We start from the raw sequence: 18,372 nt of genomic DNA, 5'->3' as shown, positions 1-18,372 counted from the left end.
CTGCCCAAGGCAGAAACATCTTCCTCTATCTCACTTTCCACTCTCCTCTTCACTCCAGCCCCTCTGAAGTGACTTCCAAAATATACTACTTACACCCAAGTCCTTCTCAGTCTCTGTTGCAGACTCAGATGTTTCAAAACGTTGCCTCATTAGAGAAAGCTCTTGAAAGTAATGAGAAGTAGTCAAACTTTAAGAGCAATGGGGTATTTGCAGGCATGAAACCTGGAGTCTAGCTCTGTTACTAAGTTGCTGTATGACCTTAGACAAGCCAGCTAACTCATCCAATCTGTGATTTTTAAATGCAGCGATCAGACTAGATATCTTAGGTTTTTCCAGTTAACATAGCCTTTAATTTGAAAATATATCTCCCAATCTATAGTTCAGAAATTACGAGACCAAAGAGAGAAGGTTCCACTGCACCTAGATTGTTGGGATGTAATTGCAACTACAGTCTACCATAGTTCAAAACCTTCATGAGAGCCTGCAGTGATAGAACTTGATTCACATTTTTAGCAGTGAGACTTATTTCTATTCCAGGTTCTCAAATACTCTAATAACCAAATCAAATAGAATATCTACACTTTTTATGAAAAAGAATGGTATCAGTGACTTAGAACTTTGGATAATAACAAATCTATATGAGTGGGTCTACCAAATATCCTAAATAAATTGTAAACCTGTTTTGTAACTCCAAGACAGATATATACTGCTCTCATTTGTAACATACCTCCTTTTATATTTTTTAATTTTTTTTTTTTAAACAGAGACAGGATGTCACTATGTTGCCCAGGCTGGTCTCACACTCTTGGCCTCAAGCAATCTTCTCTCCTCAGCCTCCCAAAGTGCTGGGGTTACAAGAATAAGCTGCCACACCCAACCTATATCTCCTTTTTAAATAGAAAAATTGAGTTCTATAAAATAAAATCAGATTAATTTTAAATGCCACTGTAATCAAATATTCCTAATTCCATAAAATCATGTCTTAATTCATAACTAAAATATAGCCCCAAATTAATGTCCATGTTTAAGCAGCACAGTAGCATGTTTTGAGTCATGAGAAATTATTTAAGGAACAACTTCTGACAACATTGTTTACAAATCAGAAAAACAGCAGAAAAATTTGTATTTGTTTGTCCTTGGCATTTCTTCTCTGCATCAGCTTCTCACTTCACAGGAGACTACATCCCTTACACGTGAAACATTTTAGAACACAATCTAGTCAGCTAGCATACATTCTGCAGAGATTCTATTTATAGAACTCAGAGAATAAGGCAGCACAAAAAAAGGAGATGTGCAGTTACGAACATCTAACATAAATTAACTGGTGAGGAGGAAGCAGCCCAACCTAAAGGATGCCTATTAAAACGTCTAAGATCCTTCTCAAGTCTGACCTCTTTGAAGAACTCAAAAAGAAAGAAGCAACAGTAACTTGGAGGCACTCCTGTGGCCAAATTCAATTTCAATTCTACCTTTGTTTATATGACTAAGTGCCCAGTTCTGAGACTTGGCAGCAATAGCAGAGGTTTGCTATTTGTTTCAGATGGTTTTTTACCAAGCAAGGATTATCTCCCATGCTACTACTGCATCTTATTACTGACCTGCCCTTGGGCCCATGGAAACCCCATTCTCTTTCCTGGGGTTTTTAAAGCTAATAAATGTGGCTTATATGCTCATCAAAGTCATTCCATATTTGAAATATTTATGCCAGGAAATAGAAAAGTATTATTTTTCAGATCTCAGGGAAGAAAATCATCCATTTTAAAAATTAGCATTAGGCCAGGTGCAGAGATTCACACTTATAATCCCAGGACTTTGGGAAGTCAAGGCGGGGGGATCACCTGAGGTCAGAAGTTCAAGGCCAGCCTGGCCAACATAGTGAAATCCCATCTCTACTAAAAATACAAAAATTAGCTGGGTGTGGTGGCATGCGCCTATAGTCCTAGCTACTCTGGAGCTGAGGCAGGAGAATCACTTGAACCTGGGAGGCAGAGGTTGCAGTGAGCCGAGGTTGCTCCACTGCACTCCAGCCTGGGTGCCTGGGTGACAGAGGGCGCCTCCGTCTCAAAAATAAATAAAAATTAGCATTTATCATCACACATTCACACATGCTGGAAAGGAAGTGCTGGTAATGAAAGGTAAGCATTTTCTTTGCTCTCTTCCTTATAGTCCCTTTGAAGCAAGATCTATGTCATCTCGAAGTCTCCAAATGTGGTCACATTTTATTTGTATTGTTAATTCATGGCAGGTAAGGCAAGGCACAGATCTTACATTAATTAGAAATGGTGTTTGCCAATCTGTGCCAGGCATTGAGCTAAGTGTTTTATGTAGGTAATCACATTTAAACCTCACCAAATCATGTTGAGCATCTTAAAGAACTAACCCGTTCAAGGTCATACAAAAAGCTAGTGTCAGAATCAATGTTTAAACCAGGTCTATCAGATTCAAAATCATAATCACTCCTACAGCAGTCTATCTAAAACCTGGAAATTCCAGAGATGACTGTAATTAGAAAAGAATTAAACTCAAGATATACAAAGTTCCCAGTCATAGTCTCTGTGACTTTAGTGCTGAGAAAGAAGATTCAATATAATAATAGCATGATCGATAATTATTTTGCTATTTTATTCAACAGTATATTACTTATTAGGCACACAACTCAAAAGTTAATTTCAGAATAATTAAGAGTTGAACCACTAAAGAAAACATACATTGAGAAAATTTGTGTGAAAATAATATTTTAATCTAAAGAGAAAAAATCTACTTATAAGAAATTCAAGTGGGGTATCACAGGACTATTTCTTTGCCATCATTAGAATACAGGATTAGACTAATAATTCTCTGGTACTAACCAAATCTAAATAGTATAATAAAACTGAAATAACCAAATCTAAACAGTATAATAAAACTCTACAGCTTCTTTTTGAGGTGGAAAGTTCCCAGCAAAGGTTTTAGAGAAGCAACATCAACATCAGAGTTTAAGAGAAGGGCATTTTATACATTATAAGAGCTAGTTTAGGCCGGCCGCGCTGGCTCACGTCTGTAATCCCAACACTTTGGGAGGCAATGGCAGGTGGATCACCTGCAGTCAGGAGTTTGAAACCAGCCTGACCAACCTGGAGAAAGCCCCTCTCTACTAAAAAAAAAAAAAAAAAAAAAAAAAAAAAATTCCAAATTAGCCAGGCATGGTGGCGCATGCCTGTAGTCCCAGCTACTTGGGAGGCGGAGGCAGGAGAATCATTTGAACCCAGGAAGTGGAGGTTGCAGTAAGCCGAGATCGCACCATTGCACTCCAACCTGGGCAACAAGAGCAAGGGAAACTCCACCTCAAAAAGAAATAAAAAATAAAAAAAAGATCTGTAATCTGTTTTCAGGTCCCTTATACTACTTTTGATAGTTACTAGAAGGAGGTGTCCAATAAAAACAGTGACAGATAAGCAGAGGTATGATTAGAGCTGAGAAAATATTAATCGTATCATTCATTCAGTCTCATCTCTCCTTCCTCTGAGAAATTATTTTCTGTTCATTTTGCTCACATAATAATCAGATAAATTATTATGTCAAAAAGAATATCTTCTATCTCTATAATCATGAGAAACTCACATTATCCATAAAATCCATTGAATAAATTCTATCATAAAGAGCATTATTAATGAACTTGTTTCCCCCTGATTTCTTAGTTCTCTATCCAGGAATTCTTCACTATGAATTCTATGAATTCCTTGCCTCTACTTACAATCTAGGTACCTTCTAAAATACTATCTTTATACACACACACACACAGACACATATACACGTAGTCTATAAAACCTGCTCTTCACAGCAAAACTTGTCCATTTCAATATTTTTCTTTTAGTTTACAGTCTGAACAAGCTCTCAGACTTGAGCCATTGCACTTTGTGCATATTGACTTCTAAATTGCCTACTGTTTCAGACAAGGACTTTTACACAAAGGAAATAGAGATTTCAATTTAGTTTCTAATTTCCAACTCTCTCTCCATTATATATTTAATTTAATCTTCTTCTATACCTATGAGCTTCCAACTAAAGCTGCAACTTGTACTGGAAAATACTCATTTAAAAAAATACAAAAAATTAGCCGGGCACGGAGGCCGGCGCCTGTAGTCCCAGCTACTCGGGAGGCTGAGGCCGGAGAAAGGCGTGAACACAGGAGGCGGAGCTTGCAGTGAGCCGAGATTGCGCCACTGCACTCCAGCCTGCGTGACAGAGTGAGACTCCATCTCAAAAAAATAAAATAAAATAAATAAATAAATAAATAAATAAATAAATAAATAAAGCACTCTACACCAATAATTAAGTAACCAGGATTTCACAGATCACAGAGGAAGAAAAGAGTACAGTAATATAGAAACAATAATAATAAGGGTTAGTACTTACTGACTTTACTGGGTGCCCAGGCACTTTTACATGAAGTAATTAATTCACAAAACAATCCTATAAGGAAGGTCACTACTATTATCTCCATTTAAAAGAAAAAGAAATTGAAGCAGAGTAGCCTTCAAAAGTTATTCAACCAGTAATTAGTGGAGTCAATATTTAAACCCAGTTTAGCTCTAAAGCCAGTTTGCTTAACCACCATACTACACTGCCTTTGAAATTTCATTTAGTGAATTAACATCATCAACAAATATATTACTAAATACAGTCCTATTTATGAGTGTTTATTATAAAAATGCATGAGCTTAGACCTAGGAATTAATAGATGTCAAAAAGGTATGACTGTATCTGAATTTTAAAATAAAAATTACATTAGAACATTCCTATTTTTGTTGCAGTTTCAATGTAAAGCAGTTCTTAAGTAAAAACAATTTGGAATAGAATATTACCCCTTAATTCATGTCACCATAATTATTTCCTTAAACAATGCTAAAATGACTTAGAATAGTAATACCTATTTGTTAGTATCAAATAAGATAAATTATACACAAAGAAAATAATATTTAAACGCTTATAAAGCAAAAACTCTAAGCATAATTTAATCATTTGTCAACTAACTTACACTGAGCACTCACTGTGTTCATGCAGCACGTCAGAGGACCAGCAAGAAGAAAACAGCCTTACCCTTGAGAACTTCTCAGTCAAAGGGAAGTAGACATTTCAAAATTACCAAATGTTAAGGGCTATAATAAAGGTATGTTGTAGAGCTACTGGGACCAAGAAAATACAGCAATGTTTTTGTTGGGTGTGGAAAACTCCAGGAAGACCTTCACAAAGGCAGCGACATTGCAAAATGTATGTGCCTTACCCAGTCAGAGGCTGGGGTTAACAAGTATAGAACATTCCAGTCAAAAGGAAATACATGAAAGAACATGGCCTGTGTGGGGAATAAGCAGGGTCTTGGGTTCACAGGGACAGGAGATGAGCCTGGCAAGACTATGTGACTTGACTACTGTGCTTTAAAATGCCGGCTTTGCGTAAGTACCTACTGGATGCATGTAAGCAAGGAGGAGACATGGTCTAATCTATTCTAGAAAATTTGCTCTGATTTCAGTGTGTCTGATGACTCACACTGTGGGGAGACCCAATAGGGAAGGAATTGCAATGGCTTCCCTGAGAGATGGTAAAGGACTGAGCCAGGGCAGCAGTGGTGTAGAGGAGATTTGATAGTGACATGGTTTGCCATAGCTTCTCCCAACTCCCCCTAAATGCTGAAAAAGAATGTCTTACAGACTGCTGAGTAATAGCCCAAATTCCTTTAAAGTAATATACCCTTGGAGTCATATGTAGTCCGGATATATTAGCTTTTTAAGATGAAATAGCTGAAAATCTACAAGTCCATATCTCTTTTCACTATTGGGAAACAAATTAAGCTATAACAAATAACAGAACTAAAAGTCTAGCATTCAGTAGGGAGATAAAATTGCTAATGAAAAATGGAGCACACAGTTTATGCTAACAATTGTATAAATATGTCCAGTGGTACAGAAAATACACACAATTACTTGATTTTAAATCTATACTGTGTAAGTATTTAACAGTCTTGTTCCTTGTTATATTACTTTCAGCATTCTTAAATCAACTTTAAGAACTCTTTGTATCTATGCAGTAGGAATGCATGTAATATACAAGGACTGTAAGTCTTTTTATTTTTTTTGTAGGTAATCCATCTTGCTCTGTTGCCCCTTGTTCTGTTGCCCAGACTGGAGTACAGTGGTGTGATCATGGCTCACTGCAGCCTCGACCTCCCAGGCTCAAGCAATCCTCCCACATCAGCCTCCAGAGTAGCTGTGACTACAGGCATGTGCCATCACACCCAGCTAACTTTTTTTTTTTTTTTTGATAGAGACAGGACTCACTATATTGCCCATGCTGGTCTCGAACTCCAGGAAATCCCGCTGCCTTACCCTCCCAAAGTGCCAGGATTGTAGGCATAAGCCACTGTCCCCAGCCTAAAGTCAAATACTTCATTAAATTTTACAAATCTTGGAGACTTTGAATATTCCAAGTGAAGTTTACCAAACAGGGATACCTTCAATTTTTTTTAGCACAGATTATCTCACCCCCCAAAAAATTATCTCACTTTTATCTCATTTTTTTAAAACTATGAATTTTTTCTTCAGTCAGAGCCAGCATGCCACAGTAAAATGTCTGTCTTGTCCTAGCTGACACTTTCCCCTGAATTACTTTCAGCGCTATTTTCTTCTTTTTTTTTTTTTTGCAAATGTTTAAACATTTATAATTTTCACTCTTGTATCGAACACAGGTCTTTGAAAGACAACATTATTTCAATATCCTACGTAATGCTTATTTAATTAAGTAGTGTGCTACTATACATTCTAAATATTATTTGTGATTGGGCGTGGCGTAGTGGCTCACGCCTATAATCCCAGCACTTTGGGAGGCCCAGGCGGGTAGATCACCTGAGGTCAGGAGTTTGAGACCAGCCTGAACCACCCTGTGAAATCCCATCTCTACTAAAAATTAAAAAAAAATAAAAAAATAAAAATTAGCTGGGCATGGTGGTGGGCACCTGTAATCCCAGCTACTTGGGAGGCTGAGGCAGGAGAATTGCCTAAACCCAGGAGGTGGAAGTTGCAGTGAGCCAAGATCACACCACCGTACACCAGCCTGGACGACAGAGTGAGACTCTGGCTCAATAATAATAATAGTTTGTTATAAAATCTTGCTATGGTTTGAATGCATTCTCCAAACTTCAGGTGTTGCCAGTGTGATAGTAATAAAAGGTGAGGCCTTACAGAAGTGAGTAGGCCATGGGGACTCCTTCCTCATGAATGAGATTACAGCCCTTATAAAACGGGTTTTCTTAAACAAATTTACAAGAAAGAAACAAACAACCCCATCAAAAAATGGGCAAAGGATACGAACAGACACTTCTCAAAAGAAGACATTTATGCAGCCAACAAACATGAAAAAAGGCTCACCATCACTGGCCATCAGAGAAATGTAAATCAAAACTATAATGAAATACCATCTCTTGCCAGTCAGAATGTAGATTATTAAAAAGTCAGGAAACAATAGATGCTGGCGAGGCTGTGGAGAAATAGGAATGCTTTTACACTGTTGGTGGGAATGTAAATTAGTTCAACCATTGTGGAAGACAGTGTGGCGATTCCTCAAGGATCTAGAACCAGAAATACCATGTGACCCAGCAATCTAATTACTGGGCATATATCCAAAGGAATATAAATCATTCTACTATAAAGACACATGCACATGTATGTTTACTGCAGCACTATTTACAATAGTAAAGACTTGAAACAAACCTAAATGCCCATCAATGATAGACTGGACAAAGAAAATGTGGCACATATACACCATGGAATACTATGCAGCCATAACAAAGGATGAGTTCATGTCCTTTGCAGAGACATGGATGAAGCTGGAAACCATCATCCTCAGCAAACTAACACAGGAACAGAAAACCAAACACCGCATGTTCTCACTCATAAGTGGGAGCTGAACAATGAGAATACATGGACACAGGGAGGGGAACATCACACATGGGGCCTGTCGGGGGAGGAGCAAAGGGAACCAAGGGAAGGAGAGCATTAACACAAATACTAACGCACGACAGGGCTTCAAACCTAGATGATGGGTTGATAGGTGCAGCAAACCACCATGGCACATGTATACCTATGTAACAAACCTACACGTTCAGCACACATATCCTGGAACTTAAAGTAAAATAAAAATAAAAACAAAAAAGAGGCTTCCTACAGTATTCAGCTAGCTTACCCTTCTACCTTCTATGTGAGGACTCAGCAAGAAGGCCCTCACCAGACCTCAACTGCTGGTACCTTGTTCTTGGACCTCCCCACCTCCAGAACTGTGAGAAAATAAACCTCTGTGCTTTATAAGTTATCTGGTCTGTGGTATTCTGTTATAGAAGCACAAAATAGACTAAGGCAAACATCATTATTTATTTAAAGTTTATGAAATGTTGTAAACTCTATTGGTACGGTAACCTTCTCCACGAATGTGTTAAATATATTTAAGCACATCTCAGTCAGCTGGTTAATTGGTTTTTAATTCACTGATCACTTGGTTCTACCTTTTTTTATATTTTTATTATTACAGAGATTAAAACTACATTTAATCTAGACACACTAAATTGTGTTGCTACATTACAATTTTATTTAAGGAAGCAACCATCATTGTGTTTTAAGAAGTAAGATATGTGCCGCCTTTACTCTCTGCAGCCTTTTACTAAGGGCAAGGTCTTGCACTTGGTCCAAGCCAGCAGCAATGAGAGATCCCAGTTTGGGGCTTATGACAGTGTGACTTTCCTCTGCCTGTTCTTATCACCTTGTTCTCCACTGTGCCATCTGCCATATACCTATGCAGAGATCCAGAGTTACAATTTGCCTTTCTTCCGCTAGGCTTACTGAATAACCTTATCCTCTAGTCTCCACAGATAACCTCATTTCTACCTTCCAAAAATGAAATCAATTAGTCAATGTATCTCTTTTTGAGAAAACCCATCATATCTTAAGAAAGTCTCTTATTATATTATTTTCAAATGCAGTTATACCTAATGTTACAAATATCACAAGCAATGAAGCCAATAATAGTTAAATCTCACTGGGATAAAGATGGGCAGAGGCATATATTCTCCAGACTTTTAATTTAGTAGAATTTTATGTACCTAATTCAGGAAAGTTCAGTTGGTGGGCCAGCAAAGAGAATACACAGGAATGTGTGGCTGTATGTGAGTGTGTGTACATGTGTGTCTGCATCCCTGAAAATGAGAATCTGCATGTGTAAGAAGTCACACAGAGGTGTATTGTGCTGTGTCCGTTCAGAATGATCATGTGTTTCTATTGGAACTAATTTATACAGTGCTTATTTTCAATTTTTTTGTGTGTCTAAGTACAAGTTCATAAATAGTTCAGAAGCCTGCTAGTTTTATGAACTTCTCAACCTAATAGGATTTACCAAGTGAATCAAAGCAGATGCAAGCAGCAGGCTTTCAACACAAATTTTATCTTTGTCATTACGTTGCCCTCTCTGCTCTCCCACACCTAAGGGAAGCTCTGGTACAGACTAAGATAAACTATAGGGATGATATGGTTTGGCTGTGTCTCCACCCAAATCTCATCTTGAATTGTATTTCCCATAATCCCCACATGTCATGAGAGGGACCCAGTGGGAGGTAATTGAATCATGGGGGCGGTTACCCCCATGCTGCTATTCTCATGATGGTGAGTGAGTTCTCATGAGATCTGATGGTTTTATAAGGGGCTTTTCCCTCTTTGCTCAGCACTTCCCCTTCCTACCATCATGGGAAGAAGGATGTGTTTACTTCCCCTTCTGCCACGATTGTAAGTCTACTGAGGCCTCCTCAGCCATGTGGAACTGTGAGTCAATTAAACCTCTTTCCTTTATAAATTATCCAGCCTTGGGCAGTTCTTTATAGGAGCATGAGAACTGATTAATACAAGGGACCACTGCTAAGGCGTTTTCATTAGTATAGGTTAATTTGACATAGTCATAATGGGGAATTCGTGTTTTACATTTATTTTTAAATTCTTAAGTTAATTAAAATGTGTTCAACATACTTGTTGGTGTTCTTTCTGGATACAAAAAGATTGTGTGTAAATACTTTATCCTTTTCGTCTTCATCTTAGAATTATAGCACAATAGCTAGCATGTAACAGATAATAAATATTTGTTGAATGAATAATGATTTGAAATAAAAATATCAGTGAGAAAACATAAATGTTGACAAGTAGCTCAAGGCTGTTGGGATAACCTGAGCTAGAGTGCAGGTCATAACTACCCGTCTTTATAAGGAAGCTAAAAAGGGAAATATGAGGACAGTGAGAAGAACAATGACTTTCTCTCTCAAGCTTAACTTAAACCACCAAGAAAGTTCTTAAAGCCAAAGCCTTTCTCAGACTCTCACCAAAGCATAAGAGTCAGAAAAAATGGTCATTTTCAAAGGAGTAGAAAATTCTGTACAAAGTAAACAACAGCTGAAGCAGGAAAGGAACATACGTTTTCTCACTTAGTGGCACACAGGCAAAACAGAACATAGGACCAGCTTGGTTATTTTCTTTGAATACAGGAAATTTCCAAAACATGATATATAGCCATGTTCAAGTATGAGTATAATGACAGAGTTCCCTCTGCACCCTTTCATCAGCCTATAAATTCAACAGCAGAGTCTTGTCAGAATAGGACCAAACTGGAAAAACCACGTCTGTTTATCTCTCTCAGAAAAGATGCTAACCTTAGGATGTGAGTGGTACACCACGAGAGCACAAGGTGTTCCTTCTCTCTCAAAGTCAGTCCCCGAACTGAAAAGAAAAATGTTCTCAGTTGGCGTCCCTGCCCTGTTTTTCATCCAACAAAGAATATGCACTGTGAATTTTCTCAAGCAAAAACTCACTGAATTATTTTAACAGGGGCAGACTCAAGCACTTTTTATTAAAAGTAATAAATCAATCACGAAATTAACTTCATGAAATATGTTTTATAGGTAATGTGAACAAATGTACAATGTGACCAATGATTCAACAAGTATAATTATCTACAAGGCCTGTTTCGAAGGAAAAAAAGCTGTACCAAATTGATGCTTTAGCTGTTTTTGCTTATACCTTTGCTGTGTTTGTAACTAAATTTCATTTAATCATTAACTATATCTTTCTGTCATTAATTCCCGTTCCATTTTTAATGACTAAGTGGGATTCTGGAGTGATTAGCAGATAATCTCACACTCTTTCATGAATATGTGCATTTAGCCATAATAGCAAGGCTCCATTTATGGTACACATTTTCTTTCAAATAATATGCAAATATACTGCAAATGTTTCAACACACACAAACTAGAAGTACAACAAAATTAAGATATTAAAACAATAAATTACATTTAAATGCATATTACATTTAAATAAGTTTAATAAAACTTTAAATAAACTTGTTTTAAATAACACTTTACCTTAAATGAAACTTTACATTTAAATGCATCATTTTTTAATCATTCTCCTTCATTGGGAAGTTATTTTTTTTAATTATTCTAAAAAGTTTTAAAATCTCATCAAACACATGCTGTGGATTTAGGATTGGGAAGAAAAAAATGTGCAGAATCACAACATTTTAACATTCAATGTAAAAGTGTTCTCAGTAACCTCAGCTCTCAGTAATAGAAAAAGGAAAGAATATCACCCATGAAATTACACAGAATTTTAGAGGATACATTTCAGTCCACCTTTGTATGGAGGCACCACTTGTGGTTTGACACAGCATAGTTCCACTGTGACATTTGTCACATTTTCCTGAGCCCTACCTTCCCACAGAGAAAAAGGCCATTTCATGCTGTAACCTTCCACAAAATCTTTCAGAAAAGCTTTTTAATAATTTGGAAGTTATAACAGAGATGGTGATCCAACCAACCTAGACAAAAGCCTACGGTCAAAATTAAACCTGACTGAAATTACAAGGAAAAGTCCTGGGTGAAAGCACTCCATTTATGGCTGATTAAAATTTATAATGTATTTGTTCCCAAGATTCTCAAGAGAGAAGTCACAAATCTATTTGTTTCTGGCCATAGGTTTTGCATCCAAATATAAGACTGGTGACTGAGAGGTAATGGTAGTCAACTAATTATGGTATGGCTATGGAGTTTTGTTTGTTTGTTTGTTTCTGTATATTTTTAGAGACAGGATCTTCAGGATCTTGCTTTTTTACACAGGCTGCCCTCAAACTCCTGGGCACAATGGATCCTTTTACTTCTGCCTTCCAAGTAGCAGAGACTACAGGCACACGCCACTGCACCCAGCTGCACAGATTTTTTAAAAAACCAACAAATTCTATAATGTACAACCAAGTATTACTTTATAAATATGTTAGGCCATACCTGCTTTCATCTAGAAAATAATTGCTAGAATAAGATAAATGGGTCAGTCAATACTCTCAGATAATATAACAGGAGAGTTCTGATAGGCATCAAACCAATTTCACTCCTCTCATAAAGAACCCCTCTTTGCTCTGCCCCGAAATCAAATCCTTTCCGTGACATTTTTCCCGTCCTGAGGAGTTGAGAATTCTCCTAGTCCTATCTCCTCACCTTCCCAGACAAAGTTCTACACAGCGTCATCTACACTTACTGTCTTCTTGATGCTCATCTCCCAGGAGGTCCTCAGCCTACTGCCGTCTGCCTTCTCAGGCTGTCACGACAGCAAACATGTTCTCATAAATGGTAAATGTCACTAAACCTAAGGGACAACTTTCAGCCTTAACCTTCCTTGGCCTCTAAGCAACGACAAGGCTTATAACTCCCTCTCTTCCTAGAGTTTCTGGACAGTGCACTCCCATGGTTTCCAGTAGAATATACAGAAAAAGCCCACAATCTCTGAAGCTAGAATGCCTGGTTTTAAATCAGCCCTACCATATATTGGTTGGTGACAGTCTCAAAGTTACTTAACCTTTCTGGGGCTCACATATTTTTCATCTGTAAAATCAGGGACCAACCTCTCAAGAATATTAAAATGATCTAATATATGTAAAAACATGTAATACAGTGCCTGGCACATAGTAAGTATCATATATGTTTTAACTTTTACCATTATTATTATTATTATTTTTAATGCTCCTTCTCTGGTCACTTCTTCTTTGTTGGTATTTGTCAAGGTTTGTTCCTAGAATCTCTCTTTGCCCCATTATCCTTCTATTTAGTGATGAGGACTGACCATAACCTCCAGCCCATTCCTATTTCTTGAACTTTAAACACATATATGCAACTGCCTGCTGGGTATTTCAAATTCAACATGTCCACAGATGAATTCATCTTCTCCCTTCCAAGCCTGTTCCTCCTCAGTGTTCTCTTTCTCTAAAATTACAACCACCTCCCACACAGGCATCCAAGCCAGAAAGCACGAATCATGCCTCACTGTCATTCCCCTCATCTTCCAAATGCAAACAAGTCCTGCAGATCCTACCTACCTCCTTACTGTTTTTGAGAACATCCCTTCCTCCTCTAACTGTGTCAGTCTAGTCTAGGTCACCACTATGTCTCTCCTGGATCACCATATACCTTCACTGTCAGCCTTATCTTTCCCTAAACATTTTCCACATGGCAAAGAGAGCACGCTTCAAATGCTCAAATCTGCTTGTGTTTCTGACTCCACTTAAAAGTCTTCCATGTCATAACTAATATGGTCCACAGAGCTCTTCATAATGTAATCTGGCCCTGCATACTTCTTAAGCCTCATTTATTATGCCTCTCCCTCTTGCATAACTTTCACCTCTTCAAATCTCTGTCCCCACTGGACCTTCACATACATATGCTGTTTCCTCAGCCTGGAACTTTTTCCATCTCACAAACCTCCCCACTTCATCTGACTATTCCTGTCCAAACATGTTTCCTCAAGGAGACTTCCTCTGACACCCACAGTATATTCAGTACCCTACGCTCATAAAAAATCCCTGCAGTCTCTTAATAATATTGTTTTCTTACAATTTATTCAAATATTGAAAGTTAGCATGCAAATAAATAATTGGAAACTGTGATACATACTATGAAGGAAAACATCTGTTTCCCTCACCAGACTATAATCTCTTAAGGACAAGACCTTTTCTGAACTCAATGCCTACAATAATAGTCTTTCACATGTACGTTATATATATTTATATATAAATCTGTAGAAGAAGAGGAATATCATTAATGCCAACAGGAAAATACATAATGGAAAAGAAAGAGAAAGACAGCATCATTGCCTATCAGAACTCACCTGTTATATTATCTGGGAGAATTGACTGTCAACACCCATCTCCACACACCAACCTTGCACCTCCAGTTTCATCTCCATAACTTGAACGAAATGAAAGGTGATCTATGAAATAGCTGCGATAATCCCTGATACATGTTTTGAATTGGTCAAGAAATATTAACAATTTGTTGTACATGTTACATTGCAGTAGACATCAAACTCTATTCAAACTAAAAGACCTCAAAGATTGTAGAAGCTAAAGGCAAATGCCATTACATGAAACAAGTACAATAAATTGGTATACAAACAATATGTGAAAAATAAATTTTTAAATTTAAAATCTGTCTGTAATGATTCTGCCTTAGAATCCCAGGTAATAAAAGATAACCAGATAAGATTGCTAAATAGAAATGGCAGACTAAAAATATGTTGGGTTTTTTTTTTATATTTTTGCTCTTTATCTTCTTGCTCTTCCTCTCTCACCCCTTTTTCTTCTTCTCTTACTCCATTCTTTCTCCCTCTTTCTCCTCATCCCCTGCAGTAAATAATATACTACTGTATTAGTTTGTTTTCACACTGCTATAAAGACGTACCTAAGGCTGGGTAATTGATAAAGAAAAGAGGTTTAATGGACTTACAGTTCCACATGGCTGGGGAGGCCTCAGGAAACTTACAATCATGGTAGAAGGTGAAGTGGAAGCAAGGACCTTCTTCACATGGAGGCAAGAGAGAGAAGTGCATGCACGGGAAATGCCAGACGCTTATAAAACCATCAGATCTTGTGAGAACTCACTCACTACCATGAGAACAGCATGGGAGAAACTGCCTCCATGAGCCAATCACCTCCCTCCCTTGACACGTGGGGATTACAGGTCCTTCCCTCCAGATGTGGGGACTACAATTGGAGATGAGATTTGGGTAGGGACACAGAGCCCAACTACAGCAACTACATGATTCATATAATGTCAGAGATATCCCCCTGACTGGAGATTTGTCAAGGAAATCAAAGTAGAATCAAAAGATTTTTAAATATAAAAATAACATTATAATTTTTGTTAAAATCAAATAGTAAATGGATAAACAAGGAAATGTCAGACAATAATCTTGAGAAAACAAATAGAACATGAAATTACTTCTATAAATTAATGTCAGATAATTGCTAAGAGCAGAATCAATTTTATGGAAGAGGGATAACACAAAATGTTTCAAATTGTTTTCTTTTAAATTGGTGGTACGGGTATTTTGGGAAAGATAAACCATTATAACTAACTCTAGAACTTGGTCTTAGCTATTTGAGACCTCGTCTTAAGCAGAATTACATGTTTTAACTTAAGCCTGAAAACCCCACTTTTTCTTGTAAGAACTTATTTGGAGCTTCTGTCAAGTAATTGGGGCTACCCACAGACTACTGAACAGAGGACAATTTTATCCAGGAATTCCTTCCACTTTTATCAAATAACAGCTTTGGAAGGGACAAACAAGGAATCATCAAGAGGGGGAGAATACAAGCCTACGACATCATATCAAACAAGGTCTTTGCTCAATGACATGCCAGGGAGGTCTTCCCTCATCTCTCTATCTGAAACTGAAATCCTCCACTACACTCCCTATTCCATATTTCTGCTCAACATTCTCCTTGACTATTCCTACCATCTAATATACAAAATATTTCATTTATTCATCCAGTTTGTTTTCTGTCTCCTTCCACCAAAATATAAGCTCCACAACATCAGGAATGATTTTTTTTCTTTTTTTTTTTTGTGACGGAGTCTCACATTGTTGCCCAGGCTGGAGTGCAGTGGTGCGATCTTGGCTCACTGCAAGCTCCACCTCCCGGGTTCACACCATTCTCCTGCCTCAGGCTCCCGAGTAGCTGGGACTACAGGTGCCCAACACCACACCCAGCTAATTTTTTGTATTTTTAGTAGAGACACAGTTTCACCGTATTAGCCAGAATGGTCTCAATCTCCTGACCTCGTGATCTGCCCACCTTGGCCTCTCAAAGTGCTGGGATTACAGGTGTGAGCCACCATGCCCAGCCAGGAATGATTTTTTAATCTATCATATCCACTACTGTATTCCCACAGCTAGAACAGGACCTGACACATAGTAAATGCTCAATAAATATTTGTTGAATGAATAAATAAAATAAAATCTATTCTTGGAATCAATATGGTAACTGACAGTGCATTTCACATTACCTTTACCTCTACATGGCTCAGTTTAATGTAGCTAGAAGTCTTGCCATAGATTAAATTTAAAAATGATTTTCTGCACTAATGATAAGAGTTCAATAGTCACCTTGATCAACAAGGAAGTGCTAATCACATATGAGTCAATTCAGATTAACTCCCCAGAAATTACTCTGTATCCACATTTACATGAGTGAATGTCCAGAAGAAAGTATATAGTAAGTTCCTTTGTTTGGAGAATCATAAAGGAGAAACTGCCTCACACCAGAAATGAAATGGGGAAATAGAAAGTGGTGAGAATTCTGGGTCCTCAAAATGGTAGACATCTGCACCCACCATGATCAGATAATCCAGAGCAAGCTTGCAGCCTACAAGGAGGGACCATGGCAAATAGTCCTTGTATCAGTGCCTGGATCAAGAGCTGGAGTAGAGGACGCAATTAATCTGCCATTGCCATTCCACATACAGTAAAGAAAATGTTGCTTGCTAATTCCCTGGGGAATCCAAGAACTGACGTGCTAAGGCCAACTGAACATCCCCCAGAATTCCCTACCTAGCGCTCAAGGTTCCATTGATTTGCCCAAATAGATGTCAAATATCCAGTACTATCAGACTGGTCAGTTTTTCCTTATCAGATATGCTCTTACAATATACATTTGCCATTTTTCAGTTAATTGCTCAAATTCCAATTTCCTCCAATCCAATCCATCTACTTTCCTTAAGATGTAATGGCAAGACATCTTCCTCTCTGCCTCCCTTGACTAAACTAATTCCATACTGCTCTTCTTCTCAGATTTCCTGTGGAAATTATAAAAATAATATCTTAGATTTGCAGAGAAGTTGAGAATCTACAGAGCTCATTCATGGTAGTGTCCCCCCAGTTCCCCTCCCACCCACACACACTTTCTTTCTGTGTCCTAACCAAAAATCTTAGAGTGCCTTGACCGTTTTGTGACCCGGCCAGCTGTAGGTTTTTCCCAGCAGGCTTGAACCCAAACTGGGGCTTTGAACATTCCTAAGCACTAATAAAGGCATCTAGGTCATTGCCCAAAATACTCAAAGAAACTGGCTGTAGCCCTGAGCTGAATTTCTGAAACCCTAATATAAACTCCCTACCCTTACCCGCTTCTGCAGACAAACCTATGTAGAACACCCCTTTCGTCTTGTCTATCTTGAGGACTGCTGCAGCGCTCTGTAAGTTACCCTAATAAATGTTTTGGACTGATCCCCCTGGCATTTGGGCTTCTTTCTTTGGAATCCCAACTGGCCCCATCTCAGGACAGTTTGGGGCATGCTCTTGTGGGGACTCCCCTGCTCTGGGGGTGAGTCCAGCTTCAGGTTCTGTATTCACATACTTACTTAGATAAATAAACAGCAGAGTACTATTTTATAGACACATGTGTTTCTTGTACCTGCAAGCCCTATAGCCTCTCCACAGCTTGCTCTTCCCAATCCTAGTAGGGTTCACCCAGGAGTACACATGTTAATGAGGAAATAAAATTAGTTTATTATATTGAAAACTACTCCCAGGGCATTTGTCTTGATAACAGCTGAGTTTATTTTGTTATTTCAGTGATGAAAGTGCTTGCTAATGATCCAAAGCAAACCAATCTTTTTCAAAGTTTTTAGTGTTTAGTGTTAACAACAAAATGTAATGCTTAGTGTTAACAACAAAATTCCCTACCTGACACAGTATTAAAATGTTTTACATTCAATTTTCTCAAAGACTCAGGTATGTGCTACATGCCCATTTTGCAGATTAAAAACAACAACAACAACAACAACAACAAACTAAGTCTTAAAAATGCTAACTAATTTGCCCATATAAGCAGATTGAGAATCCGAATCTGCTCTGTATGACTTGAAGGCAGAAGCCCTTAGGCAACACACTCCACAGTCAGGCACTATTCTGTTACACGCAGTGTACTGTCAGGGCTGCAGGACAACAGGAAGTCATCTCAGGTATCACCAGGGACATTCAGGGTATAGAG

At 38.0% G+C, this 18,372-nt stretch overlaps 1 protein-coding gene across 8 annotated transcripts in view; it reads right to left on the bottom strand.

The window, feature by feature from the left end:
- Positions 1 to 18,372, bottom strand: part of LOC105479668 (mitogen-activated protein kinase 10) — a 338,499-nt gene that overhangs the window by 298,757 nt on the left and 21,370 nt on the right. For 2 of the 8 annotated variants that reach the window (XM_011737775.3, XM_011737776.3), the window contains exon 3: positions 14,211 to 14,290. The exons of 4 other annotated variants lie outside the window; for them this stretch is intronic. The gene's annotated coding sequence lies outside the window, so the exon portion shown is untranslated. Of the gene's footprint in view, positions 1 to 10,711; positions 10,733 to 14,210; positions 14,291 to 18,372 lie in introns of those variants that run through there. 2 more of the 8 variants (XM_071092620.1, XM_071092622.1) reach the window with 2 other exon arrangements.

This window comes from Macaca nemestrina, chromosome 3 (genome assembly GCF_043159975.1).
Source record: "Macaca nemestrina isolate mMacNem1 chromosome 3, mMacNem.hap1, whole genome shotgun sequence".
Classification (NCBI taxonomy): Eukaryota; Metazoa; Chordata; class Mammalia; order Primates; family Cercopithecidae; genus Macaca; species Macaca nemestrina.
Note: the sequence above shows the minus strand (reverse complement) of the source record. Positions and strands in the feature narration are given on the sequence as shown.